General features: G+C 37.4%; 2 long non-coding RNA genes across 3 annotated transcripts in view; both read right to left on the reverse strand.

The window, feature by feature from the left end:
- Positions 1 to 6,882, reverse strand: part of LOC104849229 — a 76,752-nt gene extending 69,870 nt beyond the window's left edge. For both annotated transcript variants that reach the window (XR_776697.2, XR_004518073.1), the window contains exon 1: positions 6,720 to 6,882. This is a non-coding gene — a long non-coding RNA (uncharacterized LOC104849229). The remainder of the gene's footprint in view (positions 1 to 6,719) is intronic.
- Positions 6,883 to 9,129: 2,247 nt separating this feature from the next.
- LOC104849230 overlaps positions 9,130 to 18,750 on the reverse strand; it is a 53,320-nt gene continuing 43,699 nt past the window's right edge. The window contains exon 3 of the long non-coding RNA XR_776698.2: positions 9,130 to 9,269. This is a non-coding gene — a long non-coding RNA (uncharacterized LOC104849230). The remainder of the gene's footprint in view (positions 9,270 to 18,750) is intronic.

The raw sequence follows: 18,750 nt of genomic DNA on the forward strand, positions 1-18,750 counted from the left end.
AGAAAAGTAGGAGATAATTTTTAAGTATGAAAATCATCCAAGAAACTGATATCCAACTAAGAAAATTTTTAAAAAAGAAAAAGGGAATCATCAGAAAAATTATGAAGAAAGATTTAACAATTCTCAGCACAATGAATAAAGAATATCACACATTAGGGCATATCACAGTAGCTTTTTAGTATAGCGCAAAAACAGAGAAAACCCTAAAACTTTCAAGAGGAAAATAAGCGAGTTATATCAAATGTTAAGGAACTGAGCTGACAGCACGATTCATAGCCACGACACTAGGAGACAAAGGGGCGATTTGACAACATCACGACAAGGAATTACTGTTTGTAACTGCAACACACAGACAAGACATAAACCAGTGCAATCACGGAGAAAATAAATTACCTGGCAGAAAACACCTCAACAGATCCATAGACCTCTTAAGAGACTCCTAGTCTAATGCCTCAGCAGGACAAAGCTGAAAACTCACAGGGTGAAAGACTGGAAAGAAAAACATGATCAGAATTCAGGAGTGGGCTCAGGGAAGCCAGTCCCCAGGTGCACAGGTAGGAGGCTCCGGTTCCAGGAGCTGGTGGTAGGCGACAGGATACCTGTCTGTGCTGCCTCGCAAGGGACAAGAGATGACTGGCAAAGCACATGTGCCTTGGGTTAGTGACCTGTGTCTGAGGATGCGAAGGTACAAGGTAATAAACTGTGACAGAGAAGCCAAAGTTTTGCAGGAAAAGTATATCAATTGTTAAGTAAATAACACTTACATGATTTTAATAATATAAATACTGAATAACAGTCTACCCAGAATTACTACATAATTACGTTGGAGGAAGGGAATAATGGCGGAACTTCCTGTGATATGGTAAAGATGGGAAGAGAAGTGCAGGCTAAGTACACATTTAATTATGGACTACCTAAACAAAATGACTAAACCTAAAAATTAAGAGACAGGAATGTGAGAACAGCACTTAAAGGCACGGCATTAGGAACAAGATAAAAATACTCTGGTTTCTCTTCAGATCTTATAAATCTTTCACCCTTTACTAAAGGAACAAGATAAATAAGAAAGAATGGGGATAAAGATGATAATTAAAAAGAAAAGAAGGATGGGCCAGAGATGTAGTTCAGTGGCACCATGTCTGCCTTGTAAGCACAAGATCCTGAGTTCAATATCTGCTATGAAAGAGAGAAAAAGAAAAAGATAAAAGGAGGAGGAAGAGACAAAAGGCTGAAGAGAAAGGAGATAGAAGAGGAAGAGGAGGAAGAGGAGGAGGAGGAGGAGAAAAGGAAAAAGAAAAAAATGAAAATTTGAATGAGAGTGGAGATTTATCCTACGCTATATCAGAACTTATTAAAGTACAGTAATTAAGAGTGTGATGACATATGCATAGAAATACAAATCAATAGAATCTGTTCTACGATTATAGAAATCCATATTTAAAAAAACTACCTCATGTATAAATAAATTAAACTTTGAAGGGGTAGCCTTGCAGATTAGTTAGGAAATGAACTATAGGAAAAAGATACAAGGGCAATAGTTATCCATATAAGAAAGACAAGATTATATACCAATTGAATAACATGCCTGAAAATTAATCCTGGGTGGAAAAACGTTCTTGACAACAAGGTCACAAAAATTAAAATAAAATATGGATTATTTTTCAATTCATATATTGATAGAGCAAAGGATATCTACAATAAGACAGAAAAAAATGAACATCACAAGAAAAAGATTAACGAATTCAACCATTTGACCCAGCATGGTGGTGCACACGTGTAATCCCAGCACTCCTAGGGGCTCAGGCAAGAAGACCGTAAGTTCGACCCCAGCCTAGGCAGCTGAGGGAGGCTCTGTCTCAAACGAAAAAAAAAAAAAGGTTGCAGATGTAGCTCAGTGTGAGGCCTTGGATTCAATCCCCAGTATCAGAAAAAACAAATTCAACTATTTTAAAATATCCAAATACCAAGAGACACTATAAAGAAAGCTAAAAGTTACAGAAAGGCTACACTGGGAAATTTTATACTGAAAAATACCTAAAAATCTACATTACATAAAGAATTCCCTAAAATGAATAAATAAAAGGCAAACAAAAACTACAAACAGGCAATTTTGGGAAAAACCCCAAAGGCCAACAAACCAGGGAAGAGAAATTCTAATAACTGGAAAAATGCAAAATAAAACAACAATGAAAATTATTTTACACTATTAAGGCTGACAGTTAAAAAGTAGCACATAAGATCCTAATGAGATAACTGACATCGTGAAATGGGAAGAAAAGGGCTAAAGGGGTAGGGAAAGTGGGAAGGGTATGGGAAAGGTAATAAGGGAAAAAAATGAGAAAATGAAGAAATGGAAATAAAGTGTTTGTAAATGGGGAGGGGAGGAGGGGGTGAAGGGAGGTCAGGGACAAGGGGAAAAAATGAGAACTGAGACCACTGGTCATGTAAAGGTACAAGATCCCAATAATGAATGTAACTGTACTGTATCCCTAAAATGTACCAATAAACTCAATAAAAGAAAAAAAAAAGTAGCAAGCGCATGGTAAGAACAAGGGCAGCTCCGTTCAGTGCTTGTGAGGTTATACATGGCTGGAATCCCCAGAAAGCTGTAGAAATCCTCTATCAGAACGATTGAAACAAGCTGCACAGCTCACGGCTTCTGCTTCCATGTGAAAATGCCATGAAGAATCACATCTTTGTGTGTAAGGAAGCATGCAGTAGAATTCTTCCAGCAGTGCTTTTATAGCTAAATTTGGGTATAAACCAAATCTCTATCAGGAAATCAGGGGACTGATGGGCAAATGCGTGAAGACTAGATAAAGAAGATGTGGTTTTCCTATAAAATGGAATACTACTCAGCCATAAAGAATGAGAAATTAGTCATTCACAGAAAAATGAATACATATTGAGGATATACTCAAGTGAAATAAATAAGTCACACATGTGTAAATACCAAATAGTTTCTCTGGTGTGAAAAACTATAATGGTGCATAAGATCCTAATGGTATAAATGACAATGTGAAATAGGAAGAAAAGGGCCGAAGGTGTAGGAGAAGCGGGAGGGGAAAGGAAATAAGGGAAAAGAAAAAAAAAATGAAAAAATGGAAATAAATAAAAAAATTGTAAATAGGGAAGGGAGGAGGGGGTGAAGGGAGAGCAGGGGTAAGGGGAAAAAAAGAAAACCAAGACCTGTCATGTAAAGGTACAAGATCCCAATGATGAGTGTAACTGTACTGTATACCTAGAATGTACCAGTAAACTCAATGAGAAAAAAAATCAGGGAAATAAAAAATACATTATATATATAAAGATAAAGCAATGGAATATTTATACCAATAAAATGAAGCAGAGCTACATGCATTGGAAATCTCAAAAACTCACTGATAGGAAAAGCAAGGTTTCTAATATATATATGATATAATTATATGAAGGTAATGATACAAAATAATTAATATGCTGCTTCAAGAACAAAACATACTAAGTAAAACTGTAAATCCCTTAGAATAATACTCAAAAATTTATAGCATTTATCTCTAGTGCGTAGCAAGGGAATTGTGATAAAAAATCAATTCATCTATAATTTAAGTGGTACTTGTAAATATTACTTCTCAAATGGGTTTCTGGGTACACGGAACTTTGTTATATTACTCTAATTACCTGAAAAAGTTTGAACGCCTGAATTTTTTTATAAAGCAAATAAATGTAATTACTAGTTTTTAAACGATAGTCATCCTAAGTGAAAAATTGTAAGGACATAAAAATAAAAGCGTAGCTTACAAGCATGACTCTATGCCTCAACCTTAAATAATAATTATATATACCATTAATTGAACCAACATTTTCAACGTATTTTATTTTAGGAGGATAGATGGATATATTTTTGTAGTGTAGAGTTTGAGTAAAAGAGCTAAATCCCCACATTCCACAATGGCAAATTAAAAGAGAATGTCCAAACCTAACATTTACTTAGTTACTCAGGCCTGAACAGGAAGAATCACGGGTGAGTACGTCACCTTCAGAGAACAAAATTCAGGTGTTTGGAAGGATAGTGATGCTTTGAATTGAAGGCTTGGGGAGCAGATTGAGCTTTAAACTATATATGTATAGAAATTCAGTAAAAACAAATCTTAATTTAGAAGCTAAAGAATGTATCGTACTCACAGAAATGTCCGTAACCCAAATTGGATTTACAGCTAGCACTGACATCAGCAGTATCTACTTCTGGGTGTGGTCTGAGTCTTCTCCCTTTCCGGTATGCTTTAAATAGCATCCGCTGCTATCCAAAATAATATTATACCTGCCAAATGAACTCACACTCAGTAGCCCCCACATCATCATAAAAAATAATAATTGTAAAATCCGTTCTTTCCACTGCCTCAGAAAGCCAGCCCAAATAGGAGTTTACGGAAAAAAGTAGTTTATGGAAAAATATGAAAAACGTAACTGTCACTCCTCATGTTACCAGCCATTCCTAGTACAGCAGGAAACAGAGATACAACAGATGATAAGGTGATCACTATCCTGCGGCACTGATTCTTCGAGGGTTACGCCGCCGGTCTTGTTTCGAATGACTCTGGAAAGTGAATCACTCAGCATTGGCACCCAGGGAAATCTTCCCCACGTTCACTACAGAGCACCTGCAGCAACGCTGCTCTACACATCCACCAGATGAGCTGAGAAATGGGAATGAATCTTCCGGGGGAAAAACAAGAGACAGGGAAACAAAAGTTTCTAAAAACGTATGCGCGGACACTCCCTACTCTGCGATTTCCCAGAGAGAAAAGGACTTAAGATCATGCAGGCGAAGGTGTTCTTCCTGTTCTAAGTTCTGTGTCCTTTCACACACAGTAAAGATGGTCGTGGTCCAGGAAGGATTTTCAGGGAAAGTTAGTGAGAGCACTACTTCCAAACTAATGTGTTAAGGGAGTAGGGCAAGAGGAGGAAACAGCCTGTCCTATACCAACCATGAGGTCATTTTATCCTATCGACCTATATGTGGGTATAATGAATCATCTGGTCCTAAATCACTTTTTGCCCAAGCTCTGCTCCTTCAATAGAATGGGCCCTCTCCCAAGACTGATTTCCTTGCATTCTGTCAGCAGCGAAGGCACAGTGAATGATAAATTTGTCTTTTTCTTCCTCCTCGCACCAACTTAGGAGCTTTGTACAAATTAAAATTCCTTTTATTGAGCATTGGGCTGTACTCTCAGTACACATAAGAATGAGATAACAGAACATACTACCATGACTACTAATAACAGTAGCTAGCATCACTTTGGTATTTACTATGTCCTAGGTATTATCCCTTAAATTATTTTTAAATTCTCCCAATTAAATTCATACCTTAAGTTTTCTAACTCAAAAAAAAAAAAATAAGGCCAGGCATGGCGGCGGCACTCGCCTCGAATCCCAGCCCACTGGAGGGCTGGAGCAGGTCAGAAATCGAAGCCTTACCTTAGTCATTTAGCAACTAAATGAGACCCCACCTCAAAAACTAGTAACAACAACAAACATTAAAACGGCTGGAGATGTAGCTCCATGGGAAAGCCCTGCATTCAATCCCCAGCAGTGGCAAAAAAGAAATATGATAGAAAATAATTCCAATGCAAGCAACTGTTAACAAAAAAATGATTTAGTCAGTTATACAAAGTTCTTACAGTAGTGAGCCTGGGCTTAAATGTTAGCACAATTCTGTTATTATAAGCGAGATAGATAATCCAGACCTGGGTGGCTGTAAATGCCACTGAGATTAAACAAACTTCCAAATCTAGATCTAACCCTTATCTTTTTGGAGAACTTAAAATTTAAATGTCCAACTGCTGGATCCTCTTACCCAGTCACAGGCTGTGATAAAGGAGAAAGAAGTTCACTGGTGCAAAACGTTCAGCGTAGAGCTTGACATCCCAGAGTAGAATGCACATGTTTTCATTTGCGTTCCGGCTCGCCTCTTCTCCCTCTGTCCCTCACCTGCTACTCCCCATCCAGTGCTGTTTGCTAGCTGCCCTCTGAGTAAGCCCTGTTCACTCCTGCCTTGGAACTTCTTAACAAGCTGCTGTTTCCTGCCAGAGTCTTTCTCCACTTGGCCCTCAGCTGCCTGTTCTTTCTTGTCTGAAGATCTTTGATCTCTACAAAGCCTCCTCACTGAGTGTCTAGTTTTCTGGCTAGCACTTGTCACTAACTTTATCCATAAGTGGTTATTATTTGTTTACTAAGGTTTTCTCCCAACACTGAGAAATCCAAAGTCCAAGAAGGCAAAGATTCTGCATGTCTTGTTTTCTCTAATCAAATTCTAGATTAGTGCTTTTCTGGATGCTCAATAAATATTTATAGTATTTTTATATCATGGCAATTTACTTCTTTAAATACCAGCACCAGGTAAGACTAAACACATTGATTCTCTGCTGTCCCTGTAAAGTTCAGGTTATAACAACAGTTTTCAACAAGTACATGGATGGTGAAGGCACTTCTGTTCTTTCTTTTCCCATCTAAGTTCAGTGTATTATAATATAAACGTTAAGTATGAATAATTCTTCTAGAGCACATTCTAGGAAGTGTTAAGTGGAGTTGATTTGACCCATGAGCTACACAAACTCTTCATAAATATAAAGTCAATACACAAGTCAATCAGTATGTAGTAAACTGTAATTGCATATCATATCATATCATATCATATCATATCATATCATGTGTACATTTATTAAGACAAAACTTGGATTTACCCAGCAGTCTCCAGAGTGGCTGATAACCAAGGAGAAATTTGGGGATCGCATGAGTGAGGCTGGATTCAGTTGCAAATTGTTCTCTCTCCTTGCAGATGTGAATTCGCTGAGGTGTGAAGTCATCATCATAATTTTGGCACATCACTGTGGTGCTTGGACGGAGGATTTCTAAAAAAAATAAGCAAAGAATTAAACTGTGGGAGAGCTTGCAGTGCAGCTGGAAATAGCAGTCTCTGATGAGTGAGCCGAGCCAAAAGCCAAAACTGAATAATGCTCTGAACAGCAATGTTGCCACTGTACTGCTTCTCCGACACCCGCTTGCTCACTAAGGTCAGGAGCCAGGACACATCCACATCCTGTGAACAATGTCCTGCAAGACCAGCACAGAGCCATATTTAAACCCAGATGCCTGCTTGGAAAGAGGCAGCCTGAAACATGTTATAGGAGAATATTACTTATTTAATTATGCACAACCAAAGCCACAACACTTTCACTCTCAAAACAGTACCAAATAATCACATGTGATGCTATGAGGGGGACCTCCAAGTAATTAAGTGGAATTTTTGTATATTAATGCAAGATGACTATGTTGTAAAAGGGCACATAGTACCTGAGACTTAGTGTACTACTAATCAAAAACATCCCTGGGTATTTATACTTTATAGATTTTTATAAAGTTATTGATGCTTCAGAGATTCCAAAAAAGGGTCCATAAGTTCTACAAAGGAGATACTTCTTTATTTTTTCTAACCAAGGACCACATCCTCAGTTCTTGACAAAAAAACAGGTACAGAGAGTAAGAATACTTCTCACCAGGCCAAAATAGCCACACAGATTCCTGGCACGAAAAAAGTAAACACTAAAAAGGCAATAAATGTTGATATTGCTTTTTCCAACTATGCATGATTCTGAGTTTCACTGAGACACAAACACCCTTCTTGGTATAAACATAATATTGAAATTTGATGAATAGTAACAGTGATGATGACAGCAGAAATGATTTCTTTTCACAGGATTTCATTTATTCATTTCTAATATTCAAAAATATATTCTTATTTTCCTGAAATGCTATAGCCATCTTCTTGGAATTTGGCTTTAACATCTTTCCCTGGGTAGTAGATCAGACTGACTAATCAGCAATCGAAGTAGGAAAAAGTGCTTACTTTTTCCCACTAATTCAAGGCACTGGGGGACACATGCTTGTACTTCTCTGTGCTCTGGCATGGTTTTAGGCATTAAGCACTCTCTCTGGGCACAGGGCTATACCAAATCACACAAAGGTTTTATTCAGGGTCACAGACCCAACTGGAAGGCTCTTCAGAATTCCAGACATTTCCATCTGATGGAACGTAAGTGTTTGTTTGTTTGTTTGTTTTGGTACCAGGGATCCAACTCAGGACCTTGTGCTTGTGAGGGAGGCAGCAGAACCACTGAGCTAAATCCCCAGCCCCAGGAATGTAAGTTTTATTACTTAACATATACTATATCTTTAAGCTAAACTATAAATGGATAACAGTTAGCAAAATGAGGTGTCTGACCAAAGCAAGAATTCCTAAGAAGGCTCTGTAGCCATAATTTTGTATAAAAGAGCATTGAAATGCATTTCTCACATAAAGATTGGGGCAGAATCAAGATTTAACAAACTTGTAGAACATTCTTTGCATCCATAATGCTTTTAAGTTACTGATTTTTTTTTCTGGTACCTGGAATCAAACTCGAGACCTTGCACTTGTGAGACAGGCGGTGGAACCACTGAGCTAAATCCCCTTAAGTTACTGAATTTTGATTAGAAGTTTAAATAAAACTAAAAACCTAAAACTTCATTAAATAATTCTTTTCCAATTATTTTCATAGAATACCTTTATTATAAGTTAGAAACTGATAACATATAAATTCATAGCATTTTCCTGTCTATACAAACTTGTGCTTTTTCCTGAAGCCCGAAATTCACAATCATTCTTTGTCACAAAGTACACTTCGAAGGTTAGACTGGCCAGGATTACTGGTTAAAGACACTGGCAGAGTACAGGAGAGTAAACAAATGTGTTCCTGTTGTCCAGAAACACCTGCAAATGTTCTCAAGTACTCAAGTCCTAGCTTTCAGACGCTGTTTTTTCCTCTTCCTGAATTAAGAATTTGTATGACCTGGTTAAGCAAATACTCAGTGGAAGGATAGTCTATATTTCATGACGAAAGGCACGGGAAAATAATACGCACCTTGTCTCTCTCTTGACTAATGTAAAATCTGATCATTCATTCCATTCCATGGCCCACACTGGGTTTACACAGCCAGAGCCTCTCTGCCAGGTAAAAAGACTTTAATGTCCCTCTTGAGAAGAAATTAACTGCTAAAACAGACTGAGGTGAAATGGAGTTCTGTCCTCTGTCCTCAATGCAGCCATTTTTCTCTTTTAATCTCATTCTTCCATTCAAGCAGAATGAAGACTTGGATCTTTGCCTTGAGCAGATTTCACTTCCAAGGTTCAAATTCTGGGATCTTGCTTAATTGCAGAGGTGAGCTACGCCCGGAGCAACTGTGCATCCAGCCCGCTTCCAGAGTGGGAAGGAAGAAAGGGGTGTCAGTCTTTCTCGTTTACACATCACCTGAATCTTTTTTTACTTATTCAGACAGACCCTGCTGGATTAGCTAATACCAAAAAGTAACATTGCTCAGGCAGACTCATGACAGCAAACTACAACAGACTCAGCTATGTGACTCAGGCTTCCCCAGCTGACATGGCAATGGCCTTTTATCCTGGGAGATCAGGTAGGAAAGTGTGAAAAGAAAAGTGGTCCTGTTGTAAGCACAGCCAGCTGACTAGCAGAATACTCTTTTGACAAAGTGACTTGTCTCTCCCAGAATGCAGCATGTGTGTTTACCACACAGGAAACTAAAAGGAAACTCAGCGTACTAGTCAGTGCTCTCCAGCTGAATGAGCATGTGTACAGAAAGGTCAAAGACTATATAAGGAATTGGCTGACAGAATTACAGAGGGGAGAGTCCGCGGAACTGCAGGATGAGTTGGCAAGCTTGAGATCCAGGAGAGCTTATCCTGTAGTTCTGAGCCGAGTCTCAAGGCCTAAGAACCAGGAACATTTGAAGCCAAAGAAGCTGATGCTTCACTCTGAAGATCATCAGAAGAGAATTCTTTCACCTAGGGAAGCACCAGCCTTTTGTTGGACTCAGGCTTCCAGTGGATTTAAGGAAGCCTACCCACATTTGGAGAGCAATCCACCTGCCCACCAATTTACATGTTAGTCTCCTGCAGAACCTTTCTCATAGAAATACCTAGAATGCTTTACTGTGGGCAAGTGACCCTGTGACCCAGTGAAATTCGCACATAAAATTAACCTTCACACCTGAGATGTGGCTTCATCTCATGCCCAGGACAAGCATGGTCAGCCTGGCTATGAGGCTCCGCGTAGCCCACTCTCAGCTCCTGCTTACAATACAAGTGCAGATGCTTCTTTTCTTTACTCTTCTTGACTTGGTGTAGGATCCAAGCCACTTTTATTCCCTGGACCCAGCTAGTTCCCACTTAGGAGTGTAAAGACCCACAGATGACACCAGTTCCCTTCACTCACATTATTTACTAATTTCTCTCTTCCTTTTCCGAGTCATCATTTTCTTTTAAAAATATGAGCCTCTATGCAGGTCTGACTCTTTTCACAGAATCTAACTCAAAGAGATTATAGAGCTATATAAATACAATGCAAAACTTTAAAACTTCCAGAAGAAAGATACCTATTCGATTTTGATGTGGCAATGAGTTCATATGACACTGGAAATAAGATCTGTATGAGAAAAGAAGATACAATGAATTGTACTAAAATGAGAAGCTTTTTCTCTGCAAAAGACACTCTTAAGAAAAGCAAAGGCTGGCAGTGTAGCTCAGCAGTAGAATACAGCTACATACACAGGGTCCTGGGTTCAAGAAAAGAAAGAAAACAAAATAAGAAGCTTCATATGGGAGAAAACATTTGCAAACTATGAATCTAATAAAGAACTTGTATTAAACTATAGAAAAAGGGCCAGAAATTTAGCTCAGTGGTTCCACCACTTGCCTGGCAAACTCAAAGGTTCTGAGTTTGATCCCTGGTCAAAAACAAAACACAAAACTATAGAAAAACATTTAAAACTGAGCATACATCCCAATTTAAATCTAAATAAACACCTCACCAAAGAAGTTATATAGAAGAAAAGTAGGATAAGAAAAGACGTTTAACACTATTAGTCATCAGGGAAACTGAAAATTAAAAGAATAATGGTAAATCACCACAAGCTTATTACAATGGTCTGTGGACTCTTGAGACTGAAGGCAAAAAAGGATTTCACGAGCAATGTCCTGAAGTAGAGTGTTCCCACAGGGGCCTATATACATTATTCTGACAATGCCCTACACATAAGCTACAACGGACTTCACAATTCATCTTCACAAGCATAACCAACAAATGTAGATGCTAATAACATGGCAACTGGGCAAGGTGTATATATGAGGGTTTCGTGCTATCCTCTTAAATCTTCTGCAGGTCTATGTTACTCTTTTAAAAAACATTTTGAAAAGATAAATATATCACCTAGTTATTTACTTCCTTTTACTGCAGTCCAAGTATTCCATTACAATTGACTATTATTCAAATTTGTACTTTGAAATTTATTATATAAATGTATTTGAAACATTTATAGTATTTGTTTTATGGAGTAAACCACACTTATTAATTCATCTTTGCTCCTAATGTCTTTTCAGATAATCTTTTTAAAATCCTTTCAAATAAAAATCTGAAGGTGACACGGGTCCATTTCAGATCAACAATACACAATGCAGATTTTTTTTCTTATGATTTGGCTAACAAAGTATTTTCCAGGCTATTGTAGCTCAGATTGAAATGTCCTCCAAAAGTATCATGTGCCCAACAGCAGAGGTTGTAGAAGGAGATTAGATTATGGTGACACTAACATTATCACTGGGTACAACACGGAGGGATATATTCTTTCACGGGTTTTTCTCTTCTCTCTCTCCCTCCCTCCCTCTTTCTCTCCTGTCCTTCCTTGCTCTCTGCTCTCTGGCTGCCATGGATTTAGTGGTTTTCTTCCAGAATGCCCTTCCACCATGATATTTCTGCCTTGGAGCCAGAGAACCATGGACTGAAAACTCTGAAGCCATAAAATACACATTAATGATTGACTATATCTTGCTTAACACATACAAATACCAAAATAATATACAAAAAACTAAACCAAAATATAAAAAACCTGAGCAAATATTTGAATTTAGTATCACTATTATTAGATAAGATGATACCTAAAATAGCTTAAAAAATAAAATAGGTTAATGGGCTATAGCCAACCTTTTGTTTAAACACTTGATAAGACATTCTGCCTCTCGTGTACACTTCATAATCCCCCGTTCAAGGTTCTCTAAGCCTAAATTGAATTCTTCACCCTCTGCATAATTCTATTTAGTCATTTTTTTCAAGTAAAGATTCTGGCCATTTCCTATATACCAATCATGCATGTATATATGAACATCATCATTAAATAACCATTCTGTTCAGGTTAAATGAACACAGTCCCTTTAATCTTTTCAATTCAAGACCAACTGTTTTTCTTCTTGTGTGTGGTTATTTGAACATTTTTCTAATTATTACAGTCATGCCTTTAGTCCAGCACCAAAGGATGAGACCTGACATTCAAGACAACATATTTAAACTATCTATTTGATTTGGAAGAGAAATAATCTAGAGAAAAAAATCGGGTTACCTAATTTTATCATTGACAATGAATTATAACTGAAAACATTTTCAAGTACATTTCAAACTTCCTTTTGTGCATATGGATACAAAACGGAATTTATAATCTGATAAAATATAACTTTTTAAAAGCATATTCCCCATGCAAATACAAAAATATAGTCTATTATCTGGGACACTGTGATGAGATGGGTTGGTTAACAAATTTTCCCCAATATTAAGCAGTGATAGAAAGAAACACTTGACATTTTGGGTCCCTGGCAGCTCTCATTTCAGGCAGCAAGTTTTCTTGAATTGTGAAAGAGTTTTCCTGCTCCTCACAGTGTCTGCAGCCACACAGCTTTTTGGAACAGAATTTACTGCCTTTGTCAAATGGGCCTAAAGAGACATCACTACCTTGTCCTCTGGTCACTGCAGGAAAGCTTCCATGTGAAGGCTCAGGCATTTGGGCCGACCTGAATGAGATTCATTGACTTCATAAATGCAGTGAGTTGCTTATGTGATCCACGAAGCAAAATGTATGTAACACACTTAACACAGGCCAAACATCTACTAAGGCTTTGGGGAAGAAAAAAAAAAGAGCTAGTTCCTCTAAAAAAAAAAAAAAAACCAAAAGGATTTTGCAGATTTACAAATCTAAGGGGTAGAAACTGTGGTAGAAAGATGTTTCTTTCTATTACATGAATAAGAATTTTTCTGATTAATTACCCTGCTTGACTATGGGAATTAATTTCAACTGATCTCTGGCCAACATGACTCACATTATCAGAGGTTGAGCAGATGTAAAATCGAAGACCCCAATCTCAACTTTAAATGGTGCCATGCCTCTAACTCTTGTACTAAACCAAACTGCAACCTGGCAGTGAAGGTCTTGGATTCTCTGACATTTCACAGTCCCTTCCCCTTCTCCGTTCCTAGCCCTAAGTCTCGACTCCTGAAATCACAACAAAAGGGTTTTGCTCTTCTGTTCCTGCCCTTACTTCCTCCCTTCCCTCTTCTTACAAGCTATGAAGGAAAGCCCCACTTCTCTCACTCACAAAATCCCAGCAACCTCACCCTTCAAATTTCACTTCTTGTTCATGACCTATTGAGTACTGACATCCAGCAAAACCAGTGCAGCCGATGCTGCAATTTTAAGCATGATTTTCAATATTACAGAAGTGAGAACTGAGTTTATGAGAGGATGTTTACCAAGCCCCTCTTGCATTCAGTTAAATGCTGCTGGGGGACATGACTTGCATCTTCTAAGTATGTTGTGTATTCTTACAAAACCTACCATAAAACATAGCATTATATCATGTGTAAAGATACAGTTTTTGAGGCTATAATTAGAGAAAAGACATTCAATGGTACCAGGAATTGGGAAAGACGTCCTTAAGAAAAAGCAATACCTTAGTCTTTGTTTCTAACCATTTATTCATAAACAATATGAAATTGAAGTGATGATTTCCAATCTGTGAGATGTTTCTGATCAATCTATCCAGGTAATTGAGATAAATCTGACAACTGCTGCAGGAGAGATCTGGGCCACTGAACTTTTCATAAAAACTCAGAAAGTAATTTATTCTTTGGGGCCTTTGCTTTTCAACAATAGTTGCTTTTGTTTTTCCTGACCTAATCTCTCTCAATGTCTGTCTGATGCTTGAACATCCTCAAGCCAAGACACACATTCCACCCCTTTTGCTAAATAAACATTCTGTTTTGAAAAAAAACCTAACTACTAGTGCTAACAAGATGTTCAGAGGACACTCACAAGTATCCACAGATATCAGGAAACTGGGGCTAAGGAAAAACATGTAAACATGGGAAGGCAACTTGAAGCAGACATCCCTTGATGAGTTGTAGTATCAGAGAAAGAAGCATATCATCTCTTGATCCCTCGGTGCTTAGAACTCGGATTTCCTAAATACACCATCTTGAGAAAGTATCTAACTCCCAGGGAAGAAGCTGAGTACAACAGTAGGGCTGGGAGCTGAGCAGTCATTGCCCAGTGCCCACGTGCCCCAGAGAGACGAGATTCTGGCATGGCAAAGCTGGCTGTGAAGAACGGACCTGTATGTGGAAGATTCCTTGGGTTTCTTTGAGACTTGGGCAGTATAAAAGGACACAGACATCAGGAAGAGCTTGCTAGCATGGCTTTCCTCATGATAGCCCACTCTGCTTCTTCCTCCACAGTGTACTTTTATCTTCCTCTTTCTTCTTTTACTTGGCACAAGCTTGCTCTACAGAGATAGTTTCTCTCTCAGTTTTCACTTGGACTTCTCTAAATAAACATTGCCACTGCTTCTTGCTCATTTTGATCAATTCTTTGCTCAAGACGAAAAAAACCAGAAATCTAACTCCAGAAGGAGAAGCAAGCAACCCCAAACCTGGCCGTGCTTGTTTGGCGAGCTACTTTTACAAGGAGCTATTCCATCGAACTAGCTTTCTTCTCACTGGGACACAGTGTGGCAAGCAAGATATTTGTAGAAGAGACACCTCACATTAGCACATTAAGGAAAGTGCAGGCCAGAAAATTAGAGGGTAAAGATGGAGTTAGGACAGATGAATCCTAGCAACATAAAGAGACAAGGGCATGTTCAAGGAGCTATTATCGAACTAGCTTTCTTCTCACTGGGACACAGTGTGGCAAGCAAGATATTTGTAGAAGAGACACCTCACATTAGCACATTAAGGAAAGTGCAGGCCAGAAAATTAGAGGGTAAAGATGGAGTTAGGACAGATGAATCCTAGCAACATAAAGAGACAAGGGCATGTTCTGGATAAGGACCAGAACCGGGGTGGGGGTGGGGTTACGGATATGCAAAATGGAGAATAAGAATTAATGCTCTATTTTAAATGTATTTTTCATGGTCATATCAGGTGACCCGCTACCACAAATTATGTATGCAAGACTCAAGTATGGCTTCCCCCAATCTACAATTGTACTTCTCTCCTTCTTTTTCCTTACCCCCACATGTAACTCTTAAGCCTCTCCATTTCAGATGTAAAAATAACAGGACAAAAATTTTATTGTTTTTTTAATCTCATTTGATGCCACTGTTTTGCTATCCTCTCTTTCTCTCCCTCTCTCTCTCTCTCTCTCTCTCTCTCTCTCTCTCTCTCTCAACTATTTTTCCCCTTTTTCCTCTATTCTACATTCCAGCCTATAGGTCAGTAGTAATATTCAATTGTCTTCCTGGGTTAATGAAAAATGTATTAAATTGTTAAAACAAGTTGTAAGTTGTATGGTTAATTCATGGTTGGCTCTATAGAGTTTAATATAAACTGCTACTGTTCTTTCCTTGGAAAGTAGCAACTAGACTGATCTCGTTACACTGAAGAGGTGTGTTAACTTCAAAACATAACAGATACCAAGGACGCATCATAGAGAGACAGAAACCAACTAAAGAGTTCCTCACAGTAGCAAGTTTTTCTACCCTAACTGATCTTCAATCTTCAGCACAAAAACAATAGAAACATGAGAAAACAAGGCAACAGGATGCCTATAAACACTTTTAACTTCCTAAAAGCTGATCTCACAGACACTGAAGCAGAAAAGTTGTAGGTAAAGCACTTAAAAGTCACATGGTTAAAATGTTTGAAGACATTAAGGGGGAAAAAGTAAACAAATTTATAAGATGTTCAATGAACACAAAGAAGCTCTCAATAAATACGTAAGGATTTAATAGAATGCTTGATGAGCTTAAAAAGACACAGATACTCTATTTTCTCTTCAGATCATATAAATCTTTCTTCTTTTAAAAAAGACACAAAATTTGATTGAATTAAACAAAACAGTATATGGTGTGAAGGACCATTTTAGTAAAGAATTGGACTGTGAAAAGAAATCCGGAGTATGAAAAATTCAATTGAAAATATGGCCAGGAGGAAGAACCAGTGGGAAGAGTGAATATTAGAACTTAAAGGCAAAGTTGATATAGTAGATCACATATTCTGTGGTATCCTAAAAACAGTGAGGTACCATGAAAATCTGGATCTAACATCTACTAGATAACTCAAAAAACAAAAACTAAGAAATATAAAAGTAAGGGAAAGGTTAGAAGATGATACCAAAGGTATTAAAAATTACTCGCTGAAATCAAACCAGAAATTTTTCCAAATCTAGAGAAAGAATTCAGTATTGAGATAAATAAGGCACATAAATTATCACAACCAGAAAAGAACCTCTCCATGACACATCATAGTCAAAATGCCAGAAATGCATCATAATGAATACTAAAAACATCAAGCAACCAATAAAGGCAAGCCTATTAGGATAACAGCAGATTTCTCAGAACAAACATTAAAGGGCAGTTAAGATTAGAGAGAAGTTTTTCAAACCATAAAGGAAAGCCACAATCAACCCACACTACTGTATACTGCAAAATTATCTTTCAAAATAGATGGGATAATAAAAACATTACATGACTAAGAAATTCATGACCACTAACCCAGCATTGTAGAAAGTATTTAAAGGAATGTTAGACAGGGACAGGGAGGCCATCATCAACAGGAGCCCAAAAGAAAGAACACATCTAACCAGGACAGTAGTTAAGCAAAAGGAAAAATAAAGGAATTAGCATTAGAAAAATAATGCCATGACAAGGTTCAGTAAATACCTTAAAATAATAACCATCAGTGATCTTAATTCCTCAACAAAAGATACAGACTTGGAGTTTAGGTTAAAAACAAAAACCCCAAACATATGTTGCCTCAAGAGACTCAGATCACTCAAAAAGAAACATATGGACTGAAAATGAAAGGATAGAAAATGACACTCAATGCAACTGTAGCCCCAAAGCAATCAGGAGTAGCTATATTATTTTCAGACACAGCAGAACTCAAGCCAAAACTGATGAGAAGAGATAAAGAAAGTCACTATATACTAGTAGAAGTAACAATGCATCAGGAAGAGATAACAATATAAACATATGTGCATCAAAGTCTGTGTACCCAATTCCACAAAACAAAAACTAGTGGACATAAAAGGATAGACAACAGTACAATCATAGCAGGCCACTTGAATACTCCATTCTCACAAACAGGGAGGTCAGTCAAACAAAGAAATATCAAAGTTGAACCACACCACTGAATAGATAGAATTGAGAGATATCTACAGAATGTTTCAACAACAATAGAATACACATTTTTTTTTTCTGAGCAGCACATGCAACTTACTACAAAATAGACCATGTAAGGGCCAAGGATTTAGCTCAGTGTCCTGCACCTACCTTTCAAGTACAAGGTACTCAGTTTGACCCCCAGTACCAAAAAAATAGAAAAATAAGTAAAAAATAAAAATGAAAAATGAAAACAAAATAGACCATCTAGCATGTTTAAATACAAAGAAATTGATAAATTGCCTGCATATCATTGGATCATAGCAGAATGAAACTAGAAATCAATAGCAAAAGAAACCACAGAAGCTACACAGACACTTGGAGATTAAATAACACAGCTGGTTCTTTGAAAGGATAAACAAGATTCGTAAATTTTAGCCAAACTTCCCAAGAGAAGCAAAGAAAAGACCCACAACAATTCAATTGGAAATGAAAAAGGAGATATCATAATTACACTGCTATAATCCAAAGGATTATAAGAACTATTTCAAAAAACATATTCCAAAGAATAAAAGAACCTAGAAGAAATGAATAAATTACTAGACACATAAGAATTACTAAATTTAAACAAGAAAATATACAAGGTTGGAAATGACTTATAGTGGGCATTGTAATAGAGTCTAATTAACACCCTACTAAGAAAAGCCCCGAACCCGATAGATTCACCACAGAATTTTATTAGAACTTCAGGGAAGAACTTATGCTAATACTCCTCAAATTTTTTCATAAAATTGAAAGAGGAAAAACCCTGCCAAAGTCATTCCTTGAAGATAGCATTGTCCAGATAAGGACTCAACAAAAAAGAAAGAAAAGAAAAGAAAATTACAGGCTAATTTTCTTAATGAATATAGAAGCAAATATCCTCAACAAACAGAATACAGCAAATTATTAGAAAGTTCATAAATCATGACCAATTTGGCTTCATCCCACAGATACAAGGATGGTTCAACATATACGAGTTAATAAATGCAATATGCCATGTAAACAAAAGCAGAGATAACATTCGATCATCTCAATAAGTGCAAAAAGCCTTTGACAAAACCCAACATTTATTCAAAATTAAAAACTGTGAAAAAAATATGTATAGAAGGATCTAACCTCAGACTAATAAAAAGCCACTTATGGGCAACTCATTGCCAACAGTCTACTAAATGAGGAAAAACTGAAAATATTTCCTC

This window comes from Fukomys damarensis, unplaced genomic scaffold (genome assembly GCF_012274545.1).
Source record: "Fukomys damarensis isolate Sample0158 unplaced genomic scaffold, DMR_v1.0_HiC HiC_scaffold_19, whole genome shotgun sequence".
NCBI classification, from domain to species: Eukaryota; Metazoa; Chordata; class Mammalia; order Rodentia; family Bathyergidae; genus Fukomys; species Fukomys damarensis.